Here is a 25,825-nt window from a genome sequence, read left to right as displayed (position 1 = left end):
TCCAGTTACTACTTCCTCAATAATGGATTCCAGCAGTTTCCCAACAACAGGCATTAAACTTACTAGTTTCCTACTTTCTGCCTTTTTGAACAGGAGGGGTGTCATTAGTCTTTTCCTCTAATGCAGTGACATTGTCACTGGGTCAGTGTCTGCCCCCGGGCTCTGTGAGGTTGTTTGTGGAGAGGAAGCGGTGGACAGTGAGAGTGGAGAATGTTCATTGGGCCCCACTGGGGTTTGTAAACCCTGCCCCTCGACACTGACCTCTCACCTGACACATCACAATGCGCGGAGTGATTGACGGCAGCACCGAACCAATAGGCGAAGAGTGGACAGATCCGGAGGACCGACGGGAGCGACTGGTCCTCCAACCAATCAGCGCGAATGGGCTGAGTGCAGCATGCGCACTGTGATTAATGGCGACGCAGAAAAAGGTTCTTTCTCGGATCCACAATCCGTGAAGGTGGGAATGGCGGGACGGAGGGAGATGAATCAGGAGGGTCGTTAGGCACGCTTCGTGTACATGTTATATAGACCAAAAATCCGGAAAAAAATAACCTACCGGTACCTGGGGATCTGAGCGGGAGCTGCAGCTTTGTTACAGACAAGATTATGCAACCGCCATCTTTACTTGGCTCTGGCAGACGTGCGCATGCGCCGTCTCAATATTGTGTTCGCGGCAGTAGTGCGCATGCGCCCTCGGCATCCTTTGGATCACGAGTAGTGCGCGTGCGCCCAGGGCATCCTTCTTTGGATCACTAGCAGCAGTGCGCATGCGGACCTACCATCGTTATTGGGCACAGTAAGAAGTCTTACAACACCAGGTTAAAGTCCAGCAAGTTTGTTTCAAACACTAGCTTTTGGAGCACTGCTCCTTCCTCAGGTGAATGAGGATGGTTCATTCACCTGAGGAAGGAGCAGTGCACCAAAAGCTAGTGTTTGAAACAAACCTGTTGGACTTTAACCTGGTGTTGTAAGACTTTACATAGAATTTACAGTGCAGAAGGAAGCCATTCGGCCCATTGAGTCTGCACCGGCTCTTGGAAAGAGCACCCTACCCAAATCCACATCTCCACCCTATCCCCGTAACCCCACCCAGCACTAAGGGCAATTTTGGACACGAAGGGCAATTTAGCATGGCCAATCCACCTAACCTGCACATGTTTGGACTGTGGGAGGAAACCGGAGCACCCGGAGGAAACCCACGCAGACACTGGGAGAACGTGCAGACACGGGGAGAACGTGCAGACTCCGCATAGACAGTGACCCAGCGGGGAATCGAACCTGGGACCCTGGAGCTGTGAAGCAATTGTGCTAACCACCATGCTACCGTGCTGCCCTACAGACTTCTTACTGTGCTCACCCCAGTCCAACGGCCGCATCTCCACATCATCTTTATTGGGTAACGAGCAGCAGAGGACAGGCTCAGTCTCCATCATTGTTGGGGGCAACATTTTTGAAACGTTTCTTCATGACAGAATGTCCAGCAAACTGCTTCACTCTGAGTTACAAATTCCTATTTATGGGGCAGAATATATGTCCAGGGCTGTGACAATAATTCAAATTTATATTGTGACTTGAACGGAACAGAAAATTATAGGCCAATTAGCCTGACCTCGGTTGTTGGCAAGATTCTAGAATCCATTGTTAAGGATGAGATTTCTAAATTCTTGGAAGTGCAGGGTCAGATTAGGACAAGTCAGCATGGATTTAGTAAGGGGAGGTCGTGCCTGACAAACCTGTTAGAGTTCTTTGAAGAGATAACAAATAGTTTAGACCAAGGAGAGCCAATGGATGTTATCTATCTTGACTTCCAAAAGGCCTTTGATAATGTGCCTCACGGGAGACTGCTGAGTAAAATAAGGGCCCATGGTATTCGAGGCAAGGTACTAACATGGATTGACGATTGGCTGTCAGGCAGAAGGCAGAGAGTTGGGATAATAGATTCTTTTTCGGAATGGCAACCGGTGACGAGTGGTGTCCCGCAGGGTTCAGTGTTGGGGCCACAACTGTTCTCTTTCTATATTAACGATCTAGATGACGGGACTGGGGGCATTCTGGCTAAGTTTGCCGATGATACAAAGATAGGTGGAGGTAGTATTGAGGAGGTGGGGAGGCTGCAGAAAGATTTAGACAGTTTAGGAGAGTGATCCAAGAAATGGCTGATGAAATTCAACGTGGGCAAGTGTGAGGTCTTGCACTTTGGAAAAAAGAATAGAGGCATGGACTATTTTCTAAACGGTGACAAAATTCATAATGCTGAAGTGCAAAGGGACTTGGGAGTCCTAGTCCAGGATTCTCTAAAGGTAAACTTGCCGGTTGAGTCCGTAATTAAGAAAGCAAATGCAATGTTGTCATTTATCTCAAGAGGCTTGGAATATAGAAGCAGGGATGTACTTCTGAAGCTTTATAAAGCACTAGTTAGGCCCCATTTAGAATACTGTGAGCAATTTTGGGCCCCACACCTCAGGAAGAACATACTGGCACTGGAGCGGGTCCAGCGGAGATTCACACGGATGATCCCAGGAATGGTAGGCTTAACATACGATGAACGTCTGAGGATCCTGGTATTATATTCATTGGAGTTTAGGAGGTTGAGGGGAGATCTAATAGAAACTTACAAGATAATGAATGGCTTAGATAGGGTGGATGTAGGGAAGTTGTTTTCATTGGCAGGAGAGACTAGGACCCGGGGGCACAGCCTTAGAATAAATGGGAGTCACTTGAGAACAGAGATGAGGAGAAATTTCTTCAGCCAGAGAGTGGTGGGTCTGTGGAATTCATTGCCACAGAGGGCGGTGGAGGCCGGGACTTTGAGTGTCTTTCAGTCAGAAGTTGATAAATTCTTGATTTCTCGAGGAATTAAGGGCTATGGAGAGAGAGCGGGTAAATGGAGTTGAAATCAGCCATGATTCAATGGTGGAGTGGACTCGATGGGCCGAATGGCCGTACTTCCGCTCCTATGTCTTATGGTCTTAAAACTTTGAAGACTTTCAGAGAATCGTTACAAAATAACAATTGACACTGAGCCACATGAGGAGATATTAGCTTTTAAGGAGAATCTTAACGGAGGAAAGTGAGTCGGAGAGTTTTAAGGAGGAAATTGAGGCCTTGGGAACACAGTAATGGGGGAGAGATTAAAATCGGGAATACTGAAGTGTCTGGAATTAAATGAGTGCAGAGATCTCAATGGGGTTTGTGTGGAGGAGATTACAGTGATCAGGATGATCATTATCATGGAGTAAAACAATGAGAAATTTAAACTTTTTGTGCCTTTTAAAAGGAAGCGTTTGTCGATCAGTGGGCACAGGGGCTGGTGTGAGTAAGCACATGGGTAGCAGAGTTTTGGATGGGATGGAGGGGGTTGTTTAATGTTGGAGTTTGGCTGTGAGTGCGTTGGAATAATTTGTTTGAGAGGTAACAGAAGAATGGATGATGGTTTCTGCAGCAGATGAACAGAGACTAAGGTGGAGTCGAGCTGTGTTCCCGAGGTGGAAATCGGCAATCTTGGTGATGATGTAGATCTGTGGTCAAGAGCTCATCTGGGGGTGAAATATTTCACCAGGGTTGTGAACAGTCAGCTTCAGCCACAGACATTGGACAGGGATGGAATTGGTGACAAGGGAGTGGAGTTTGTAGCGGGTATGAAAGGGAATGGGTTCAGTCTTGTCAATATTTAAATGGAGGAAAGTTCTGCTCATCCGGCACTGGATGTCAGACAAGTTCAACAGTGTGTGTCTTGGAAAGGAACTTGCGGGTGGTGATGTTCACATACATCTGCTGTCCTGTCCATCCAGATGGTGGAGGTTAAGGGTTCAGGAGATTTTGTCAAATTGTGATTCAGTTGTTGGTCCATTGCTTCCTGTTACCCTCACTCCGTTCTCACTCTCTCTCCCTTTCCATCAATCTTTTTGATTCTCTCTCTCTCCCCCACTACTCACTCTCTTTCTCTCTCACTCTGTTTCTCACATAACATTCTCTAGTCCAGAGGGTTGTGGATGATAATAATAATCATTATTGTCACAAGTAGGCTTACATTAACACTGCAATAAAGTAACTGTGACCATCAATGAATATATTGAAGGCTGAGATGGTGAGATTTTTGGTCTCTCAGGAAGTCAAAGGACACAGAGAGCTAACGAAAGTGGAATTGAAGACTGAGATCAGCCACAATCATGTTCAATGGCAGAGCAGGTTTGACGGGCCGAATGATCTACTTCTGCTCCTATTTCTTGTGTTCTTGCGGGGGCCCGAGCCTTGTGTGGGCTCAGACCGGGCGGCAGGTTCCCTTCCCTGAAGGACAATAACAAACTGGTTCACTTTTCACAAAAGGTTCAACAGTTTTCATGGTCACTTTTTCCCAGTGCCGACCCCACAAGTTACCAGATTCATTCAGCTCAATTCCACAACCTGCCTTTGTGTTTTTGTGGGATCTCTCTCACTCCCTTTTTTCTGTTTCAACTCAATTTCACAGGGTATCAGCAGGGAAGGATGTGCAATTGGGAAACTCCAACCAAACACCACATCAAAATCTGACTTGTATAACTGATCAGAACCTGAATATCATCAGATTTTGAACATGGCAGGAAAAAGCACAGTTCACAGTGGGGAGATACCGGACACATGTTCTGTGTGTGGACAAAGCTTCAGCCGATCATCTGGCCTGTCAAAACACAAGCGCAGTCACAGCCGGGAGAAACCATAGAAATGTGGGGACTGTGGCAAGGCGTTCAATTACCCATCTGACCTGGCAACCCATCGACGCATTCACACTGGGGAGAAGCCTGTCACCTGCCCCGAATGTGGGCTGGATTCACTCAGTCATACAGCCTGTTGATGCACCAGCGAGTTCACACTGGGGAAAGGCCTTTCACCTGCCCTGAGTGTGGGCGTGGATTCACTCAGTCATACAGCCTGTTGATGCACCAGCGAGTTCACACTGGGGAGAAGCCTGTCACCTGCCCCGAATGTGGGCTGGATTCACTCAGTCATTCAGCCTGTTGATGCACCAGCGAGTTCACACTGGGGAAAGGCCTTTCACCTGCCCGAGTGTGGGCGTGGATTCACTCAGTCATACAGCCTGTTGATGCACCAGCGAGTTCACACTGGGGAGAAGCCTGTCACCTGCCCCGAGTGTGGGCGTGGATTCACTCAGTCATACAGCCTGTTGATGCACCAGCGAGTTCACACTGGGGAGAAGCCTGTCACCTGCCTCGAGTGTGGGCATGGATTCACTCAGTCATACAGCCTGTTGATGCACCAGCGAGTTCACACTGGAGAGAAGCCTGTCACCTGCCCCGAGTGTGGGCGTGGATTCACTCAGTCATACAGCCTGTTGATGCACCAGCGAGTTCACACTGGGGAGAAGCCTGTCACCTGCCTCGAGTGTGGGCGTGGATTCACTCAGTCATACAGCCTGTTGATGCACTAGCGAGTTCACACTGGGGAAAGGCCTTTCACCTGCCCCGAGTGTGGGCGTGGATTCACTCAGTCATACAGCCTGTTGATGCACCAGCGAGTTCACACTGGGGAAAGGCCTTTCACCTGCCCCGAGTGTGGGCGTGGATTCACTCAGTCATACAGCCTGTTGATGCACCAGCGAGTTCACACTGGGGAGAAGCCTGTCACCTGCCTCGAGTGTGGGCGTGGATTCACTCAGTCATACAGCCTGTTGATGCATTAGCGAGTTCACACTGGGGAAAGGCCTTTCACCTGCCCCGAGTGTGGGCGTGGATTCACTCAGTCATACAGCCTGTTGATGCACCAGCGAGTTCACACTGGGGAAAGGCCTTTCACCTGCCCCGAGTGTGGGCGTGGATTCACTCAGTCATACAGCCTGTTGATGCACCAGCGAGTTCACACTGGGGAAAGGCCTTTCACCTGCCCCGAGTGTGGGCGTGGATTCACTCAGTCATACAGCCTGTTGATGCACCAGCGAGTTCACACTGGGGAAAGGCCTTTCACCTGCCCCGATTGTGGGAAGGGATTCACTCATTCATCCCAACTGCTGACACAGCAGCAGATTCACAATGATGAGAGACCTTTTAAATGCCTCGACTGTGGGAAGTGCTTTAAAAGTTCCGGGGAACTGGTGTCAACATGTTCACACTGACGAGAAACCATTCAGATGCTCCGACTGTGGGACTGAGTTCAGACGATCATCTCAACTCACTCTACACCAGCGGATTCACACTGGGGAGAGACCATTCACCTGCTCCCAGTGTGGAAAGGGATTCATTCACTCAGGCAACCTGCTGAGACACTAGCGGGTTCACAAGTAACTGATGTGATTGGATTTTGCTGTTAATCACATCCAGGACTGAAGCATGTTCATTGGACTCGGGTTGGACTCATATTTATAAACGCTAATCCAGTTATAAGGGATAATATTCTGGATAAAAGTCAATTATTTAACACAAGTGTGTTTAGAATCTTTTAACATCCCATCACAAGTTAGTTCTGTTTGAAGGTCTCTCCCTCTCCCCCGTCTCCTCCATCCTCACCTCAAGTGTGTGGAGTTCATGAAGCTTCTTTCTCACTGAGATTGAGACAATCTGATCAGCTGCCTCTGCTGCTTTCCTTTCTTCCACTGGGCCAAACTGTCTCGAAAATTCCACCTGGTCTGAGCTCTGAACTCCTCTTACTCCAGTTTCTCTCCTGTCCTCTATCTTCATCAGAGCTCATCTTGTCCATTAGACCTGCCTCCTGCGCCAGGGTCCCAGGTTCGATTCCTAGCTCGGGTCACTGTCTGTGCGGAGTCTGCATGTTCTCCCCGTGTCTGCGTGGGTTTTCTCCGGGTGCTCCAGTTTCCTCCCACAAGTCCCGAAAGACGTGCTGTTGGGTGAATTGGACATTCTGAATTCTCCCTCTGTGTACCCGGACGGGCGCCGGAGTGTGGCAACGAGGGGCTTTTCACAGTAACTTCATTGCAGTGTTAATGTAAGCCTACTTGTGACACTAATAAAGATTGTTTGATTATTACTGTTTAACCACATTCTCACAAAACTGCTGGCCATTCAACTTCTCCATGTTGTGTGATATTGTTCATAGTTCTGTCTCTTGGTCCTGTCGCTCATCTTTAAATGCACCATCATCACCCATCCTAAAACAATATTTAACCCTACCATCATTGCAAACTACCACATCAAAACCTCCCTTTCCTCTCCAAGTCCTTGTACTCGGTGTCCCCACAAGGATCTATCCTCGGTCCCTCCTATTTCCCATCTCCACGCTGCTCCGAGGTGACATCATCCAAATGCACCGTGTTAGTTTTCACATGGACACTGACAACACCCAGCTCTACCTCACCACCATCCCTCTCCATTCCTCCACTGTTACTAAATTATCAAACTGCTTATCCCACATCCAGTACTGGATGAGCAGAAATTTCCTCCAATTAAAAATTGGGAAGACCAAAGCCATTGTCTTCAGTCACCATTAGAAATTCCATTCCCTAACTCCCGAGTCCATCCCTCTCCCTGGGAACTGTCTGAGGCTGAACCACACTCTGCACAACCTCCGTGTCAGATTTGACCCCAAGGTGAGTTTCTTTATAAAAAAATAATTTTCATTCAAATTTTCACAAAATATCAACAACAAAATACAAAAAGAAAAGAACAAACCCCCCTCCCCGGAAACACAAATAATAAATTAACAGCCATCATCAACACAAAAGCAAATATACACGCCCAATCGAGAAAAACGAACCAGCCCCCCACCCCTCCCGGGTCTCTCCCCCCCCCTCCGGCTGCTGCTGCTGCTGACCATCTCCTAACGCTCTGCCAGGAAGTCTATGAACGGTTGCCACCGCCTGAAGAACCCTTGCACCGACCCCCTTAAGGCAAATTTCACCCTCTCCAATTTAATAAACCCCGCCATATCGTTAATCCAGGATTCCACGCCTGGGGGCCTCGCATCTTTCCACTGAAGAAGAATCCTACGCCGGGCTACCAGGGGCGCAAAGGCCAGAATACCGGCCTCTTTCGCCTCCTGCACTCCCGGCTCCTCTGCCACCCCAAATATTGTGAGCCCCCAGCCCGGCTCAACCCTGGATCCTACCACCCTTGACACCGTCCTCGCTACACCCTTCCAAAAGTCCTCCAGTGCTGGGCATGCCCAGAACATGTGGGTGTGGTTTGCTGGGCTCCCTGAGCACCGAACACACCTGTCCTCGCACCCAAAAAACCGGCTCATCCTTGTCCCGGTCATGTGTGCCCGATGCAGCACCTTAAATTGTATGAGGCTGAGCCTCCCGCAAGAGGAAGAAGAGTTCACTCTCCCCAGGGCATCCGCCCACGTCCCCTCATCAATCTCCTCACCCAACTCCTCCTCCCACTTACCCTTTAGCTCCTCCACCGAGGCCTCCTCCTCCTCCTGCATCACCTGATACGTTGCCGAGATCCTCCCCTCTCCAACCCACCCCCCCCCCGACAGCACCCTGTCCTGGACCCCGCGTGGCGGCAACAGTGGGAACTCCACCACCTGCCGCCGAACAAACGCCCTTACCTGCATATATCTGAAGGTGTTCCCCGAGGGTAGCCCAAACTTCTCCTCCAGCTCACCCAGGCTCGCAAACTTCCAGTCCACAAACAGGTCCCGCATCCTTCTAATACCTGCTCTGTGCCAATTCAGGAACCCTCCGTCCATTCTCCCCGGGACAAACCGGTGGTTCCCTCCATATCGGGGACCACACCGAGACCCCCACCTCCCCCCTGTGACGTCTCCATTGCCCCCAAATTTTGAGGGTAGCCGCCACCACCGGGCTCGTGGTATACCTCGTTGGAGGGAGCGGCAGCGGCGCCATTGCCAGCGCCCCCAGACTCGTACCCTCACAGGACGCCATCTCCAGCATCTTACATGGTGCCCCCTCCCCCTCCATCACCCACTTACGCATCATCGCCACATTGGCGGCCCAATAATACCCACAGAGGTTAGGCAACGCCAACCCCTCCCTATCCCTGCACCGCTCCAGGAACACCCTTCTCACCCTCGGGGTCTTCTGCGCCCACACAAACCCCATAATGCTCCTACTGACCCGCCTGAAGAAGGCCTTAGGGATCAGGATGGGGAGGCACTGGAACAGGAACAAAAACCTCGGGAGCACCGTCATTTTAACTGACTGCACCCTACCGGCCGGGAGAGATTTAGCACATCCCACCTCTTAAACTCCTCCTCCATTTGCTCCACCAGTCTAGTGAAGTTAAGCTTATGCAGGGCCCCTCAACTCCTAGCCACCTGGACCCCCAGGTACCTGAAACTCCTCTCCGCCCTTTTTAGTGAGAGCTCACCAATCCTCCTCTCCTGGTCCCCTGAGTGAGTAATGAACAACTCGCTCTTCCCCATATTGAGCTTGTACCCGGAGAAATCCCCAAACTCCCTGAGAATCCTCATCACCTCCGACATTCCCCCCACCGGGTCCGCCACAAAGAACAACAAATCGTCCGCATAAAGCGACACCCTATGCTCCTCCCCACCCCGCACCAGCCCCCTCCAGTTCCTCGACTCCCTCAACGCCATAGCCAGGGGCACAATCGCCAGTGCAAAGAGCAGGGGGGACAGGGGACACCCCTGCCTCGTCCCCCGCTGTAACCAAAAATACTCTGACCTCCTTCTGTTCGTGGCCACACTCGCCACCGGGTCTCATACAGCAACTTAACCCACCTGATGAACCCCTCCCCAAACCCGAACCTTTTCAGCACCTCCCACAAGTACCCCATTCTACCCTATCAAAGGCCTTCGCCGCCACTATCTCCGCCTCCCCTTCCACCGCCGGCATCGTCAGAACGTTCAAGAGCCTCCGTACATTCGTATTCAGCTGTCTCCCTTTCACGAACCCTGTCTGATCCTCGTGAATGACCTGCGGCACACAGTCCTCTATCCTCGTGGCTAAAATCTTCGCCAACAACTTTGCATCTACATTTAGGGGTGAGATCGGCCTATATGACCAACACTGTAGGGGATCCTTGTCCCGCTTCAGGATCAAGATCAGCGCCCGAGACATCGTCGGGGGCAAAGCCCCTCCTTCCCATGCTTCGTTAAAGGTCCTTACCAACAGAGGGCCCAGCAGGTCCACATACTTCTTATAAAATTCGACCGGGAACCCATCCGGCCCCGGTGCCTTCCCCACCTGCATGTTCCCTATCCCTTTGACCAACCCAACCAACGCCCCCAGCCCCGCCACCTGCCCCTCCTCCACCCTCGGGAATCTCAACCGGTCCAGAAAGCGACCCATCCCTCCCTCCTCCAGTGGGGGCTTGGACAGATACAGTTCCTCATAGAAGTCCCCGAAGACCCCATTGATACCCACCCCACTTCGCATCGTGCTCCCTTCCCCATCCTTAACTCCCCCGATCTCCCTAGCTGCCTCTCGCTTCCGAAGCTGGTGCGCCAGCATCCAGCTCGCCTTTTCTCCATATTCATATACCGCCCCCTGCGCCTTCCTTCACTGCGCCTCAGCCTTCCTGGTGGTCAACAGATCGAATTCGGCCTGGAGGCTGCACAGCTCCCTAAGCAATCCCTCCTCCGGGACCTCCGCGTACCTCCTGTCCACCCTCACCATCTCCCCCACCAGCCTCTCCCTCTCTCTTCTCCCTCCTCTCCTTATGGGCCCTAATGGAGATCAGCTCTCCCCTGACCATCGCCTTCAGTGCCTCCCAGACCACCCCCACTTGGACCTCCCCGTTGTCGTTAGCCTCCAGGTACCTCTCTATGCACCCTCGGACCCTCCAGCTCACCTCCTCGTCCGCTAACAACCCCACCTCTAAGCACCACAGCGGGCGCCGGTCCCTCTCCTCCCCCAGCTTGAGGTCTACCCAATGCGGAGCGTGATCGGAAATGGCTATCGCCGAGTACTCCGTATCTTCCACCCTCGGAAGCAGCGCCCTACTCATGACAAAGAAGTCAATCTGTGAATAGGCCTTGTGGAAATGGAAGAAGAATGAGAATTCCCTGGCCCCCAGCCATGGGTCCACCCCTCCCATCTGGCCAAGATGAGTTTCTGACCACATATCCACACCATGACTAATACCAGATATTTCAATCTCCATAATGTCACCTGTCTCCACCTCACCCCACCCCAGCTGCTGCTGAAACCCTCATCCATGCCCCTGTTACCTTTAGACTTGATTCCAATACATTCCTGTCCAGCCTCTCACATTCACCCCACACGGAAATGTGAGATCATCCAAATCTCTGCTGACTGTGTGTTTTCTCACACCAAGTCCTGTTCACCATCACCCCTGTGCTCACTGACCTACACTGGCTCTGATCAATAAAATCCCGATTATAAAATTTGCATTCATGTTGTCAAATCCCTCCGTGGCCATGAACATCGTCAGCCTTTAACCATGGAAGCAAAGAGCCCTGTTCAATGTGGGGAGAAACAGTTCACGTGTTCGGAATATAGATGATGTTTTAGCCGATGACCTGACCTTTCGAACAATAAGTAGTCTCGCTGGGAGAAGCTTTGGAAATCTGGGGATTGTGGAATAGATTTAATCAGATCTGGAGATTAATCGACCTGTTCACACTGAGGTGTGACCGTTAATGTTCTCCGTGTGTGGGAGGGGAGTCACTCAGTTCACCAGCCTCACTTCTTCATGGTCAATCTGTACTGGACTGTTACCAAGTGCAGTATATCTTTCCTGAGGTTTGGTGCCCAGTACGGAACACAGTTCATGCAGCAAGTGAGGAAAAGACAGCAGGAATTTCTCTAATCTGTGATTTACAAGGACACATTCTCTGGTTCCCAGCAGTTACGTTTGTTCAGTAATTTCCTCATTTTCCCTAAACTACCCTGCCTGTTAATTCTGTTATTTCTGATAGTTCCACTACTGTAGCTATAAACATCACACATTAGAATTCAATCTGTTCCAAGGGCAGCACGGTGGCACAGTGGTTAGCACTGCTTCTTATGGCACTGAGGCCCCGGGTTTGATTGTGCCTCTGGGTCACTGTCTGTGTGGAGTTTGAGTGGGTCTCCCCGTGTTTGCGTGGGTCTCACCCCCACAACACAAAGATGTGCTGGGTAGGTGGATTGGCTATGCTAAATTGCTCCTTAATTGGAAAAAAAATAATTGGGTACTCTAAATTTATTTTAAATTTTAAAAAATCTGTTCCATTATTCATTCTGGTTTAAGTTCATGTTGAGGTTAATAACAGACAAACTGTCCTCTCCCCGATCCGATTTTCCAATGAGTCGATTCTGTGGAATGGAATGTCTTTTCAGCGTTTCCACAGTGACCTGTCTGCAGTGAAGGAATGTCTTATCAGCGTTTCCACGGTGACCTGTCTGCAGTGATGCGCCTGCTTGAGTTTCGAACTCAAACTAAACTTCTCTCTCCCATAACACACATTATATCAGACATTGGATGTCAATGTATTTCAGCCATGTTATGTTAATATCTCCCAAACCCTAAAAGAAGTTCAGATACACAAACTTTTAAATGTGGGAGGACAAGTTGATAAAGTGTTTAAAAAACACATGGGATCCAAGTGTCATGCGAGAGTACCTTTAAGACATGGATGTTTAAGCAATGTACCTTTAAGAAGACAGTGATGTCAGAGAGTGGGTGGAGCTGGGCTTTAGATCAACTATTTTGAAGTTTCAGTTTGAAACAGAGCTTGTGTGTGTCTGTGTGTTTCCAGAGAGCTGCAGTTTGGAGAAAAAGAGCTTGGGGAGTGTCTGTGTTTGCAGTGAGCTGGATCTCTGCCATGAAAGACTATCTCTGGATCATTTGGGTGATTTAAACTCATAATAGTAAAGCCTTTAACCTGATGTGATTCTGTTTAAAGGTGTTAAGTCTCTTGGAAGTTTGAAGGAACATTTTGAGGAATTATTTACTGTTGCAATATTTTCTGAGTTATCTTTGAAGTAAGGGGTGTTAAGAGATCCAATGTTTATTTAAAGATGTTAAGTTGAGTTCATAGAATAAACATTGTTTTGTGTTTAAAACCCCACGTGTCCATAATTGTAATTCCACACCTAGGGAACAAGCCTGTGCTTGGAAAAGCAACAATTACATTAAAGGGGGAGGTTGGTTGAACTCCATGATACATTTTGGGGTTCTGAAAACACCTCACCCATAACAATTGGGGCTCGAGGGGGGATAAAAGTCTATCTATTGGATTGGCTTTTGTGAACTTAAAGACAGTGAAGGATTGTTGCTTTTCTGGTGTGTTATTTTAGTTTAAGTGGGGAGAGTGTTGTGAACAATGGCTCTTTCAGAGGTTCAGAAGTTTTTGGGGGTGGAGAATGTCACACGTAGTACTTTACGGACAGAAACGAAAAGCAGACTGTTAGATTTGGCAAGAACATTGCAGTTAACATTACCTGACAAAATGCGAAAAGGTGAGGTCATTATAGTGGTGAAGCATTTAAAGTTGCCGGAGATAGAATTTGACTCACTGGAAATGGCAAAAATTCAATTGCAAATTAAACAAATGGAACATGAGAAAGAATTAAAGCTTCTTGCATACTAGAGTGAGAGAGAGGAAAAAGAAAGAGAAAGCGAGAGAGAGGAAAAAGAAAAGGAGAGAGAAGAAAGGAGAAAAGAATAGCTCTAGCAGAACAAAAAGAAAAAGAAAGGGAGATACAGATCAGTGAAAAAGATAAAGAGAGGGAGTTTGAACTTCAGAAAATGGCCATGAAACATGACAATCAGTTAAAATTGGCAGACGTAAAGGGAAACGTACAGTTGGATGATAGTGATGAGGATAGTGAGAAAGAGCGTCATAGTCGAAGGCTTGGTGGGAATCTATTTAAATATGTCCAAGCATTGCCAAGATTTGACGAGAAGGAAGTGGAAGCCTTTTTCATTTAATGTTTAAAAACCCACGTGTCCATAATTGTAATCCCACACCTAGGGAACAAGCCGTGTGCTAGGAAAAGCAACAAATACATTAAAGGGAGAGGTTGGTTGAACTCCATGATACATTTTGGGGTTCTGAAAATACCTCCCCATAACACAAAGTTTTATAATTCTGGGTGTGGAATACAAAATGACAGAGGTCATGTAAACCTGTACAAATCATTGGTTAGGCTGCAGTTGGAATATTAGATCAGGTTTTGGGGATCTTACACCAGGAAGGATGTCAAGGCCATGGAGAGGGTGGAGAAGAGATTCACTGAAATTATCCCAGGGAAGAGAGGCTTTAGTTACCAGGAGAGATGAGAGAAACTGGGGCTCTTTTCATTCGAACAGACGCTGACTAGAGATCAGAGGGAGGGGGGTTCGATTCCGGCCTTGGGTGACTGTGTAGAGTTTGCACTTCCTCCCAACGTCTTCGTGAGTTCCTTCTGGGTGCTCCAGTTTCCTCCCACAGTCCAAAGATGCACAGGTTAGGTGGATTGGCCATTCTAAAAGATTTCCCCTGAGTGTCCAAAGGTTAGGAGGGGTTACCATAAGACTTAGGAGCGGAAGTAAGGCCATTCGGCCCATCGGGTCCACTCCACCATTCAATCATGGCTGATTTCAACTCCATTTACCCGCTCTCTCTCCATAGCCCTTAATTCCTCGAGAAATCAAGAATTTATCAACTTCTGTCTGAAAGACACTCAACGTCCCGGCCTCCACCGCCTTCTGTGGCAATGAATTCCACAGACCCACCACTCTCTGGCTTAAGACATTTCTCCTCACCTCTGTTCTAATGTGACTCCCTTTTATTCTAAGGCTGTGCCCCCAGGTCCTAGTCTCCCCTGCTAATGGAAACAACTTCCCTACATCCACCCTATCTAAGCCATTCATTATCTTGTAAGTTTCTATTAGATCTCCCCTCAACCTCCTAAACTCCAATGAATAGAATCCCAGGATCCTCAGACGTTCATCGTATGTTAGGCCTACCATTCCTGGGATCATCCGTGTGAATCTCCGCTGGACCCGCTCCAGTGCCAGTATGTCCTTCCTGAGGTGTGGGGCCCAAAATTGCTCACAGTATTCTAAATGGGGCCTAACTAATGCTTTATAAAGCTTCAGAAGTACATCCCTGCTTTTATATTCCAAGCCTCTTGAGATGAATGACAACATTGCATTTGCTTTCTTAATTACGGACTCAACCTGCAAGTTTACCTTTACAGAATCCTGGACTAGGACTCCCAAGTCCCTTTGCACGTCAGCATTATGAATTTTGTCACCGTTTAGAAAATAGTCCATGCCTCTATTCTTTTTTCCAAAGTGCAAGACCTCGCACTTGCCCACGTTGAATTTCATCAGCCATTTCTTGGACCACTCTCCTAAACTGTCTAAATCTTTCTGCAGCCTCCCCACCTCCTCCATACTACCTGCCCCTCCACCTATCTTTGTATCATCGGCAAACTTAGCCAGAATGCCCCCAGTCCCATCATCTCGATCGTTAATATATAAAGAGAACAGCTGTGGCCCCAACACTGAACCCTGCGGGACACCACTCGTCACCGGTTGCCATTCCGAAAAAGAATCTATTATCCCAACTCTCTGCCTTCTGCCTGACAGCCAATCGTCAATCCATGTTAGTACCTTGCCTCGAATACCATGGGCCCTTATTTTACTCAGCAGTCTCCCGTGAGGCACCTTATCAAAGGCCTTTTGGAAGTCAAGATAGATAACATCCATTGGCTCTCCTTGGTCTAACCTATTTGTTATCTCTTCAAAGAACTCAAACAGGTTTGTCAGGCACGACCTCCCCTTACTAAATCCATGCTGACTTGTCCTAATCCAACCCTGCACTTCCAAGAATTTAGAAATCTCATCCTTAACAATGGATTCTAGAATCTTGCCAACAACCGAGGTTAGGCTAATTGGCCTATAATTTTCCATCTTTTTCCTTGTTCCCTTCTTGAACAGGGGGGTTACAACAGCGATTTTCCAATCCTCTGGGACTTTCCCTGACTCCAGTGACTTTTGAAAGATCATAACTAGCGCCTCCACTATTTCTTCAGCTATCTCCTTTAGAACTCTAGGATGTACCCATCTGGGCCCGGAGATTTATCAATTTTTAGACCTCTTAGTTTCTCTCGCACTTTCTCCTTTGTGATGGCTACCATATTCAACTCTGTCCCCTGACTCTCCGGAATTGTTGGGATATCACTCATGTCTTCTACTGTGAAGGCTGACGCAAAGTATTTATGATTGTCTCCCATCACTAGATTACCAGCGTCATTTTGGAGCGGCCCAATGTCTACTTTTGCCTCCCGTTTGTTTTTAATGTATTTAAAGAAACTTTTACTATAATTCCTAATGTTACTGGCTAGCCTACCTTCATATTTGATCCTCTCTTTCCTTATTTCTCTCTTTGTTATCCTCTGTTTGTTTTTGTAGCCTTCCCAATCTTCTGACTTCCCACTACTCTTTGCCACATTATAGGCTTTCTCTTTTGCTTTGATGCATTCCCTAACTTCCTTTGTCAGCCATGGCTGCCTAATTCCCCCTCTGATAACCTTTCTTTTCTTTGGGATGAACCTCTGTACTGTGTCCTCAATTACTCCCAGAAACTCCTGCCATTGCTGTTCTACTGTCTTTCCCACTGGGCTCTGCTCCCAGTCGATTTTCGTCAGTTCCTCCCTCATGCCCCTGTATTTACCTTTATTTAACTGTAACACCTTTACATCTGATTCTACCTTCTTTCTTTCAAATTGCAGACTGAATTCGACCATATTATGATCACTGCCTCCTAAGTGTTCCCTTACTTTAAGATCTTTAATCAAGTCTGGCTCATTACATAACACTAAGTCCAGAATGGCCTGTTCCCTCGTGGGCTCCATCACAAGCTGTTCCAAAAAGCCCTCCTGTACACATTCAATGAATTCCCTTTCCTTGGGTCCACTGGCAGCATTATTTACCCAGTCCACCTGCGTATTGAAGTCCCCCATGATCACTGTGACCTTGCCTTTCTGACATGCACTTTCTATTTTGTGGTGCATTTTGTGCCCCCGGTCCTGAGCACTGTTCGGAGGCCTGTACATAATTCCCATTATGGTTTTTTTGCCTTCGTGGTTCCTCAACTCTACCCACACAGACTCCACATCATCTGACCCTATGTCGTTTAGTGCTATTGATTTAATTTCATTCCTAATTAACAAGGCAACCCCGCCCCCTCTGCCCACCTCTCTGTCTTTTCGATAGGTTGTGAATCCCTGGATGTTTAAATGCCAGTCCTGAAACCCCTGCAACCATGTCTCTGTGATGCCTACCACATCATACCTGCCAGTCACAATCTGGGCCACAAGCTCATCTACCTTGTTCCGTACTGCGCGCATTTAAATATAGCACCTTTAATTCTCTATTGACCGTCCCTTTTTGTTTTCTTAGTGTGGTGGACCTTGGTTTACTGAGCCTTTCCATACACTGTGTCATATTTTGTGGGATGGGGACTATCGTAACCTCTCTTGAGTTTTGTCTTTTCGTGCTTTTTTGTATTCCTAAGCAGCTACGCTTCCCAGATTACTTCACCTCTTGGTTCCCTGACTTTCCCTTCCCCCCCCAATCTTTAGTTTAAAGTCCTATTGACTACCCTATTTACTCTTTTCGCCAGAACACTGGTCCCAGCTCGGTTCAGGTGGAGACCATCCCAACGGTATAGGTCCCCCCTGTCCCAAAACTGATGCCAGTGTCCCATGAAAAGGAACCCCTCATTCCCACACCACTCTTTCAGCCACGTGTTAACTTCCCTTATTCTTGCCTCCCTATGCCAATTTGCACGTGGCTCGGGTAGTAATCCGGAGATTATGACCCTTGAGGACCTGTTTTTTAATTTGGATCCTAGCTCTTTATAATCTCTAAACAGCTCCTCTTTCCTAGACTTGCCTATGTTGTTGGTACCGACATGGACCACAACAACTGGATCCTCCCCCTCCCTCTCCAGTATCCTTTCAAGCCGGTCAGAGATGTCCCGCACCCTAGCACCGGGCAGGCAACATACCATGCTGGACTCTTTATCCTGCTCATAAAGGATACTATCTATCCCCCTGATAATAGAATCCCCTACAACTACAACTTGCCTATTTACTCCCTCGCCTTGAATGGCCTGCTGAACCATGGTGCCTTGGTCAGCTGACTCATCCTTCCTGCAGCCCTGTTCGCCATCCACACAGGGAGCAAGTGCCTCATACCTGTTGGACAGGGTCAAGGGCTGAGGCTCCTGAGTTCCTGACTGCTGGTTCCCTTTACCTGCCTGACTTGCAGTCACACCCTGCTGTCCCTGGCCACTGGCAGGATTTAAACTACTTACTCTGACAGGTGTGACTGCCTCCTGAAACACAGTGTCTAGGTAAGTCTCCCCCTCCCGGATGTGCCTCAGTGTTTGAAGCTCAGACTCCAGCTCATCAACTCTGAGCTGGAGCTCTTCGAGCAGCCAACACTTACTGCAGATGTGGTCGCTGCAGCTCACAATGGGATTTGCCAGCTCCCACATCAAGCAGCTCAAGCACATCACCTGACCAGCCATCACTAATTAATTAATTAGTTTAATTTAAGTTTACGATTTTAGCTGTGTTTTTTTTTTTAATTTGGGGCAGATTTGCTATCAACCAATCAGATCACAGCTTCAGTCTGACGTCACTTTTGGAAAAAGAACTGGAAAACAGGAAGTTCCCGTTAGGTTTTTATACTCACAGAGACTGCTCCTCCTCCTCCGAACGGACCCCGGAATTAGGCCCGGAGAAAGAGAGAGAACAAAACAGTCGGGAAAAAGCACCTTCTCGTACTCTTCACCGAATTACCTCACTGCACCAAATTACCAAATTCTCACTCGGTCTGTATCTCTCTCACTCAGGCTGTGTCTCCTTGACCAGCGCAATGCTTACTAATGTGCGCTTTCTGTCTGTCTTTTATACAGACTTTAGGATGGCTCACACTAAAACTTCAAAGAGAAGAATACAATGTGTACCTTTGTGCCCCTTAACAGGCCTCAGGCGACTGCCAGATAACTGCCTCTCAGCAATTAGGGTGGGGGCAGCTTCAGACAATCAGACACTAATCTACACTGCACTTTTATCTGAAAAACAGCAACATTAGATTAACCACTTACCTTTTCTGGTTACCTCACTGCACCAAATTACCAAATTCTCACTCTGTCTGTGTCTCACTCACTCAGGCTGTGTCTCCTTGACCAGCGCAATGCTTACTAATGTGCGCTTTCTGTCTGTCTTTTATAGACTTTAGGATGGCTCACACTAAAACTTCAAAGAGAAGGGGATAGGGTGGAGGAGTGGTCCTGAGTGGGGTGCCGTATTAGAGGGTCGGTGCAGACTTGATGGGCCGAATGGCCTCCCTCTAGAATGAAGGGATTCTATGGACCAGAAAAAGGCCCATATGAAATATCAAGCAGACTGTACAACAATGTTCAGGACTCTCACTGTCCCTCTGGGCCTGTGTGTGAGTGTGTGTGTGGGGGGGGGGGGGTATTTTTAAAGTGAAGGGTGTCTCTACTGGAAAATCTGAGTACCAAGTGCCAGCTTGAACCATTCTCCAATCAGTTCCAGCACAGCTCCCTCTACATTGCCCCAGGAAACACTCCCAAGGCTGATACAAAATGGTGTTAGATACAGAGTAAATCTCCCTCGATGCTGTCCCCATCAAACACTCCCAGGATAGGTATAGCACAAAGTTAGATACAACATATCTCCTCCTCTGCACTGTCCCCATCAAACACTCGAGGACAGGTACAACACACAGTTAGAGTAAAGCTTCAGTTGCACTCCGTCATCAAACACTCCCAGGCCAGGTGCAGCATGGGGTTAGCTTCAGAAGAAATCTCCTTATACACTGACGCCATCAAACACTCCCAGGACAGGCACAACACGGGGTTAGATACAGAGTATAGCTCCAGTTACCCTCCGTCATCAAACACTGCCAGGGTCAGATACGCAGGCAGGTTCGCAAAACCATCCCTGGATGCCAAGGCTAGGAGGCACAGAATGGAAGGTATGGCGAGCTGGGGCTATTAAAATTTGGTTTTGGGATCGCAGATTACCCACAAAGTGGAGGGGGGGAATGGGATTAGATCAAGCTTAAAGCGCATTCAGGTAGATAAATCCCCGGAAACTGATGAAATGTATCCCAGGACATTGTGGTAGACTAGGGGGGAAATTGCGGGTCCCCGAGCAGAGATAGTTGAATCGCCACAGGTGAGGTGCCTGAAGATTGGAGGGTAGCAAATGTTGTGACTTTGTTTAAGAAAGGCCAGAGGGAAAAGTCTGGGAACTACAGACCGATGAACCTAATGTCTGTGGTGGGAAAGTTGTCAGAAGGTATTCTGAGAGACAGGATCTACAGGCATTTGGAGAGGCAAGGACCGATTAGGGACAGTCAACATGGCTTTGTGAGTGGAAAATCATGTCTCACAAATTTGATTGAGTTTTTCAAAGTGGTATCCAAGAAGGTAGATGAGAGCAGTACAGTCAACATTGTCGACATGGACTTTAGCAAGGCCTTTGTCAAGGTACCGCATGGTAGGTTGTTGCACAAGGTTAAATCTCACGGGATCCAGGGTGAGGTAGCCAATTGGTTACAAAATTGGCTTGACGACAGAAGACTAAAGGTGGTTGTAGAGGGTTATTTTTCAAACAGGAGGCCTGTGACCAGCAGACCTCAGGGATCGGTGCTGGGTCCACTATTATTTGTGATTTAGATTAATAATTTGGAGGAGAATGTAGGAGACATGGTTAGTAAGTTTGCAGATGACACCAAGATTGGTGGCATAGTGAGAGTGAAGAAGGTTATCTAGGATTGCAACGGAACTTGATTAATTGGGTCAGTGGGCCGATGAATGGCAGATGGAGTTTAATTTAGATAAACGTGAGGTGATGCATTTTGGTAGATCGGGGCAGGACCTACTCAGTTAGTGGTAAGGAGTTGGGGAAAGTTATAGAACAAAGAGATCTAGGAGTACAGATTCATAGCTCCTTGAAAGTGGAGTCACAGGTGAACAGGGTGGTGAAGAAGGCATTCGGCATACTTGGTTTCATTGGTCAGAACATTGAATACAGGAGTTGGGACGTCTTGCTGAACTTGTACAAGACATTGGTACGGCCACATTTAGGGCACTGTGTACAGTTCTGGTCCTATTATAGAAAAGATATTATTAAACTGGAAAGAGTGCAGAAAAGATTTACTCGGATGCGACCAGGACTTGATGGTTTGAGTTATGAGAGGCTGGATAGACTAGGACGTTTTTCCCTGGAGTGTAGGAGGCTTCGGGGTGATTTTGTCGAGGTCTGTAAAATAATGAGGGGCACAGATAAGGTAGATAGTCAACATCTTTTCCAAAGGTAGAGGAGTCTAGAACTAGAGGGCATAGGTTTAACGTGAAAGGGGAGAGATATAAAAGGGTCCGGAGGGGCATTTTGTTCACAGAGGGTGGTGAGTGTCTGGAACGAGCTGCCAGAGGCAGTAGTAGAGACGGGTACAATTTTGTCTTTTAAAAAGCATTTCGACAGTTCTATGGGAAAGCTGGGTATAGAGGGGTATGGGCCAAATGTGGGCAATTGGGACTAGCTCAGTGGTAAAAACTGGGCGGCATGGACAAGTTGGGCCGAAGGGCCCGTTTTCATGCTATAAACATCTCTGACTCGATACAACTGCAGCAAAACATCCCTACATTTATATTAGATTTCCTTTGCAATAAACAATAATATTCCATTGACCTTCCTGATCACTTGCTGTACCTGCAGACTAACTTGGGATCGGGCACCCCCGATCCCTCTGTAACTCAGAGTTCTGCAATCTCTCTCCATTTAAATAATATTGTTTTATTTAATACTTCCTGACAAAGTGGACAATTGACATTTTCCCAAGTTATGCTCCATCTATCAGTTTTTTGCCCACTCATTTAACCTATTTGTAATCCTTTGCCGAGTCCTTAAATCCACTTCACAAATTACTTTCTGACCCATCTTTGAGGCATCAGAAAATTTAGCTGCCATATTCAACTCCGTCATCTAACACATTCATACAGATTGTAAATGGGTGAGAGACCAGCACTGATCCTGGTGACATTCCACTTGTCACATCTTACCCACCCAGAAATGACCCATTTATACCTACTGGCTGCTTCCTGCTCGCTAACCAGGCCTCTATCCATGCTGATATGTTGCCCCCCACACTATGAGCTCTTATTTTGTGGAATAACCTTTGATGTGGCACCTTGGGAAATACCTTCTGGAAATCCAGATAAAGCACATCTACAGGTTCCCCTTGATTGACATCCCTTGTTACTTCCTCAGAGAACCTTGATAAATTAGTCAGTCACAATTGATTCCCTGAACTCATTTTCAAACACTGTCAAAAGAAAAATCAAATCTCCTCTACCCCTCTGGCTCCTTTGCCAATTACCTTAGAGGGACTCACTTTCTGTTAAAGAGCCTGTCAACCCCTCTCACCCACTTTCCCAAAAGTGAATAAATTAATCAGGAAAAGTCCAACAAATTCAAATATTTTCCTGTTAAAAGTTTATTGACGAAACAGGACATCGTTAAAAGAACTAACAGAAAATTACTTGAGGATCAAAGACAACCAGAGTAACAGGATGTTCACAATGTTCTGGGTCCCAAATGGTTTCCCTTCGGCTCCTCTGTACCTTGTTCCCGTGACTCCCCGCTTGCGACACAGGGGCACTGAGCCCTGGGGGTCGCATCACCGTCAGCCCCTGACACCTCCTCCCCCTGAACCCTTGATTGGTTGGATGTCTAGGTCCCAGTCAGTCCTCTAGCAACTTCCCGTCTCTCTTAGCGACGCCCATGGCAGTTTCCTAACTGGGGCACAGGCCCCGTTATTCTCAGCTATATTCAGCCCTCAGCTCCATCACCTGGCTGTCATTGACATGAGCAATAGAGACAGAAAGGTGCCCGAGCTCAAATAGGAAGACAAAACTTGTGGTTTAGGACCCCATAAAGGTCAGCAACTTCTTATAAAAAATCAAATTCCCAGTCAACAAATTAAAGGACCACACGACGAGACTTCAAGTTTAATGACTTTTAATACAACAAACAAACTAGAAGCTACTTTAACTCGGAAACCTACACAGTAAACTATAAACTCGAACTTTGCCCTTTTACATAACCGACAATCACACTCCACGATTATAGTTACTCTGTCCTGGAAGTCGAAACTTAATTGTCTCAGAACCTGTCCAAAGTGATGATTCATTCCCGGGGATTTACTTCAGTTCTTCAACCAAGATACCGAGGAAAAAAAGGGAGAATAGAATAGAATGTGAACTGGCAAAATACATACAAATGGACTGTAAAAGCTTCTGTGGCTACGTAAAAAGGAAACGTTTGGCTCAGACAAAAGTTTGTCCATTACAGATAGAGTCAGGAGAATTTAGAATTAGGAATAGAGATCTCTACAGCCACCTCGTTCAACTCTCTGGGATGTACATCATCAGCTTTTGGGGATTTATTCACTTCCAACCCCATTAATTTCTCCAGTACGACTTTTTCACCAACACTAATCTCTGCCAGTCCCTTGGTTCTCTGGTGTGCTTTAAAAAAAAATATATTTATTCAAAGTTTATCAATAATTTTTACAAAACACTCCAAAAATGACAGAAAATATACAAAGAGAAATAAACAGGGCAATACGCCAACAAACCAAGCAACTTAATCCTCTAACCCTTAAACCATGTAACAAATTAAGAACAAAAATGGGGCAAACACCCCTTACATCAACAAAAACAGGAGAAAAACCCGCCCCCCCAAAAGTCTAGGAACGGTTGCCACTTTTAAGACAAACTTTATCTTCTCCAACCTGAGAAACCCCGCCATGTCATTGATCCAAGCCTCCAAGCTTGGGGGCTTCGCATCCCTCCACATTAGTGAGATCCTTCTCTGGGCTACCAAAGAGGCAAAGGCAAGAAATCCGGCCTCTTTCTGCTCCTGTACTCCCGGCTCATCTGACACCCCAAATATTGCTATCCCCCAGCTCGGTTTTACCCGAGTATCCAAGACCTCGGACATAGCCTTTGCAAAGCCCCTCCAAAACCCCGCAAGCGCCGGCACGCCCAGAACATATGGGCGTGGTTTGCTGGGCTCCCCGAGCACCTCCCACATCTGCCTTCCACCCCAAAAAGTTTACACATTCTTGCCCCTGTCACATGCGCCCTGTGTACCACTTTAAACTGGATCAGGCTGAGCCTGGCGCAAGACGAGGAGTAATTAACCCTGCCCAGGACATCAGCCCACAGGCCCTCATCCAGCTCCTCGCCTTTTCGGGGGTAACCCAAATTTCTCCTCCAGCGCCGGCAAAAGTCCCATCAATGAGTAAGTCCCCCATCCTTTTAATTCCCGCCCGATGCCCACTTAGGAATCCGCCATCCATCCTGCCCGGAGCAAACCTATGGTTTCTCCGTATCGGGGACCAAACCGAGGCCCCCACCTCCCCCCCTGTGCCATCTCCACTGCCCCCAGATCCTCAGTGTTGCCGCCACCACCGAGCTCGTGGTGTACCGCTTCAGCGGTAGCGGCAACGGTGCCGTCACCAGTGCCCCCAGGCTAGTACCCACACGACGCCACCTCCAGTCTTTTCCACGCCGCCCCTCCCCCTCCATTACCCATTTCCGAATCATTGCCACATTAGCTGCCCAGTAGTAGCTGCACAAATTTGGCAGCTCCACCCCCCCCCCCCCCCCCCACTGTGCCCAAGAACAGACTCTTAACCCTCGGGGTCTTACTTGCCCAGACATACCCCATAATGCTCTTACCCACTCGCTTGAAAAAGGCCTTAGGATAAGGATTGGCAGGCACTGGAACAAGAACCTCGGGCGGACCGTCATCTTAACGGACTGCACCCTGCTCGCCAGGGAGAGTGGCAACACGTCCCATCTCTTAAAGTCCTCCTCCACCAACCGTGCCAAGTTGAGCTTATGCAGGACCCCCCCAACTCTTGGCCACCTGGATACCCAAATACCGGAAACTCCTCTCCACCCTCTTGAGCGGCAGCTCCTCCAGCCAATTCTCCTGACCCCTCGCATTCACCACAAAGAGCTCGCTCTTCTCAACATTGAGTTTGTATCCCGAGAAGTCTCCAAATTCCCTAAGGGTCTGCATGACCTCCGCCATCCCCTCCACTGGATCTGCGATATACAAAAGCAGGTCATCTACATATAATGAGACCCGATGCTCCTCCCCTCCCCGGACCAACCCCCTCCAGTTTTTTAGACTCCCTCAGTGCCATGGCCAGCGGCTCAATCGCCAGGGCAAACAATAGGGGGGGGGGGGGGGGAACCCCTGTCTCATCCCACGGTGGAGTCTGAAGTACTCTGACCTCAGCCGATTTGTCGATACGCTCGCCACTGGGGCCTGATACAACTATTTGACCCACCTTATGAACCCCTCCCTGAACCCAAACCTGCCCAGCACTTCCCAAAGGTACTCCCACTTCCGCCTCCCCCCCCCCCCCCCCCCCCCCTCCTCCGAGGGCATCATAATCACATTCAGGAGCCTCCACACATTTGCATTCAATTGCCTGCCCTTCACAAACCCCCTCTAGTCCTCGTGTATCACTCCCGGGACACAATCCTCAATCCTAGTGGCCAGGTCCTTCGTCAACAACTTAGCGTCCACATTGAGGAGCGAAATCGGCCTATACGAGCCACACTGCAGCGGGTCCTTGTCCCACTTCAGGATAAGCGAGATCAAGGCCCGAGACATCGTCGGGGGAAGAATCCCTTCTTCCTTCGCCTCGTTGAAGGTTCTCACCAGCAACAGGCCAATCAGCTTTTGGGGATTTATTCACTTTCAACCCCATTAATAATTCCAGTGCGACATTTTCACCAATACTAATCTCTGCCAGTCCCTTGGTTCTCTGGTGTTTTGGGGACAATTTCTGTATCTTCCTCTGTGAAGACAGACACACAT

The 25,825-nt window shown here is 48.2% G+C and overlaps 1 protein-coding gene and 1 long non-coding RNA gene across 9 annotated transcripts in view; one reads left to right on the top strand and one right to left on the bottom strand.

Annotated features, from left to right (window-relative positions):
* Window positions 1–673, bottom strand: part of LOC140421854 (uncharacterized) — a 514,775-nt gene extending 514,102 nt beyond the window's left edge. For both annotated transcript variants that reach the window (XR_011947127.1, XR_011947128.1), the window contains exon 1: window positions 560–673. This is a non-coding gene — a long non-coding RNA (uncharacterized lncRNA). The remainder of the gene's footprint in view (window positions 1–559) is intronic.
* Window positions 1–25,825, top strand: part of LOC140421791 (uncharacterized) — an 864,226-nt gene that overhangs the window by 84,931 nt on the left and 753,470 nt on the right. The window lies entirely within an intron of this gene.

The sequence above is a fragment of the Scyliorhinus torazame genome, chromosome 5, assembly GCF_047496885.1.
Source record: "Scyliorhinus torazame isolate Kashiwa2021f chromosome 5, sScyTor2.1, whole genome shotgun sequence".
Classification (NCBI taxonomy): domain Eukaryota; kingdom Metazoa; phylum Chordata; class Chondrichthyes; order Carcharhiniformes; family Scyliorhinidae; genus Scyliorhinus; species Scyliorhinus torazame.
The sequence above is the reverse complement of the archived record's forward strand: the minus strand, read 5'-3'. Positions and strand labels throughout refer to the sequence as shown.